Source organism: Rhinoderma darwinii, chromosome 4 (assembly GCF_050947455.1).
Source record: "Rhinoderma darwinii isolate aRhiDar2 chromosome 4, aRhiDar2.hap1, whole genome shotgun sequence".
NCBI classification, from domain to species: Eukaryota; Metazoa; Chordata; class Amphibia; order Anura; family Rhinodermatidae; genus Rhinoderma; species Rhinoderma darwinii.
Genome location: NC_134690.1, coordinates 862,501 through 865,000, shown reverse-complemented (window position 1 = coordinate 865,000; position 2,500 = coordinate 862,501).

Here is a 2,500-nt window from a genome sequence, read left to right as displayed (position 1 = left end):
CGGGGTGCCAGGTGTTGTAAAAGTATAGGTTACCCATAGGTTTTACCATTTTCTAACATGCTAGGAGTCAAGAATTGTGAGGAGGAAAAAAAAATCCCCAAATCAGGCTAAGAAAGTGGCAATGTAGAAGAAATGGTGCAGATCCTTTGGCTTTTTTGGTTGTTGGCCCAGAGGTCTACACCTGCCCCCCTCTGTTGAAGTAGAGACAATGGGTAGTATGAGAAATTGAGATTTAAAAAGCTGGATAAGAGCACTTAGCAGAGGATGGTTTCGATCCATCGACCTCTGGGTTATGGGCCCAGCACGCTTCCGCTGCGCCACTCTGCTGTTGCTTGCCTTCTAAGCTTGCCTTCTAAGCTTGCCACTGCCTGTTTCCTAAGCTTGCAAATATGTTTCATGAGCAAGCAACGAGAGGAAAAATGTCCCGTGTTTTGAGAAGATCTGCAATCAAAACTATTGGAGAATGCGGGCATCGATCCCGCTACTTCTCGCATGCAAAGCGAGCGCTCTACCATTTGAGCTAATTCCCCATTTGTGCCGCCGGGTTGTGGTGCTTGAGACACCACAGGTGTGATTTACACATGTTGGTAAACCGGTTGTATTAAAGCTTTTTTTTTTTTTTTTTTTTTTTATTTAAGTATGGATGTCTCTCTGCCGTAAGGAAAGGAAGAGTGTGGAGCTTGCGGGGTGCCAGGTGTTGTAAAAGTATAGGTTACCCATAGGTTTTACCATTTTCTAACATGCTAGGAGTCAAGAATTGTGAGGAGGAAAAAAAAATCCCCAAATCAGGCTAAGAAAGTGGCAATGTAGAAGAAATGGTGCAGATCCTTTGGCTTTTTTGGTTGTTGGCCCAGAGGTCTACACCTGCCCCCCTCTGTTGAAGTAGAGACAATGGGTAGTATGAGAAATTGAGATTTAAAAAGCTGGATAAGAGCACTTAGCAGAGGATGGTTTCGATCCATCGACCTCTGGGTTATGGGCCCAGCACGCTTCCGCTGCGCCACTCTGCTGTTGCTTGCCTTCTAAGCTTGCCTTCTAAGCTTGACACTGCCTGTTTCCTAAGCTTGCAAATATGTTTCATGAGCAAGCAACGAGAGGAAAAATGTCCCGTGTTTTGAGAAGATCTGCAATCAAAACTATTGGAGAATGCGGGCATCGATCCCGCTACTTCTCGCATGCAAAGCGAGCGCTCTACCATTTGAGCTAATTCCCCATTTGTGCCGCCGGGTTGTGGTGCTTGAGACACCACAGGTGTGATTTACACATGTTGGTAAACCGGTTGTATTAAAGCTTTTTTTTTATTTTTTTAAGTATGGATGTCTCTCTGCCGTAAGGAAAGGAAGAGTGTGGAGCTTGCGGGGTGCCAGGTGTTGTAAAAGTATAGGTTACCCATAGGTTTTACCATTTTCTAACATGCTAGGAGTCAAGAATTGTGAGGAGGAAAAAAAAATCCCCAAATCAGGCTAAGAAAGTGGCAATGTAGAAGAAATGGTGCAGATCCTTTGGCTTTTTTGGTTGTTGGCCCAGAGGTCTACACCTGCCCCCCTCTGTTGAAGTAGAGACAATGGGTAGTATGAGAAATTGAGATTTAAAAAGCTGGATAAGAGCACTTAGCAGAGGATGGTTTCGATCCATCGACCTCTGGGTTATGGGCCCAGCATGCTTCCGCTGCGCCACTCTGCTGTTGCTTGCCTTCTAAGCTTGCCTTCTAAGCTTGCCACTGCCTGTTTCCTAAGCTTGCAAATATGTTTCATGAGCAAGCAACGAGAGGAAAAATGTCCCGTGTTTTGAGAAGATCTGCAATCAAAACTATTGGAGAATGCGGGCATCGATCCCGCTACTTCTCGCATGCAAAGCGAGCGCTCTACCATTTGAGCTAATTCCCCATTTGTGCCGCCGGGTTGTGGTGCTTGAGACACCACAGGTGTGATTTACACATGTTGGTAAACCGGTTGTATTAAAGCTTTTTTTTTTTTTATTTAAGTATGGATGTCTCTCTGCCGTAAGGAAAGGAAGAGTGTGGAGCTTGCGGGGTGCCAGGTGTTGTAAAAGTATAGGTTACCCATAGGTTTTACCATTTTCTAACATGCTAGGAGTCAAGAATTGTGAGGAGGAAAAAAAAATCCCCAAATCAGGCTAAGAAAGTGGCAATGTAGAAGAAATGGTGCAGATCCTTTGGCTTTTTTGGTTGTTGGCCCAGAGGTCTACACCTGCCCCCCTCTGTTGAAGTAGAGACAATGGGTAGTATGAGAAATTGAGATTTAAAAAGCTGGATAATAGCACTTAGCAGAGGATGGTTTCGATCCATCGACCTCTGGGTTATGGGCCCAGCACGCTTCCGCTGCGCCACTCTGCTGTTGCTTGCCTTCTAAGCTTGCCTTCTAAGCTTGACACTGCCTGTTTCCTAAGCTTGCAAATATGTTTCATGAGCAAGCAACGAGAGGAAAAATGTCCCGTGTTTTGAGAAGATCTGCAATCAAAACTATTGGAGAATGCGGGC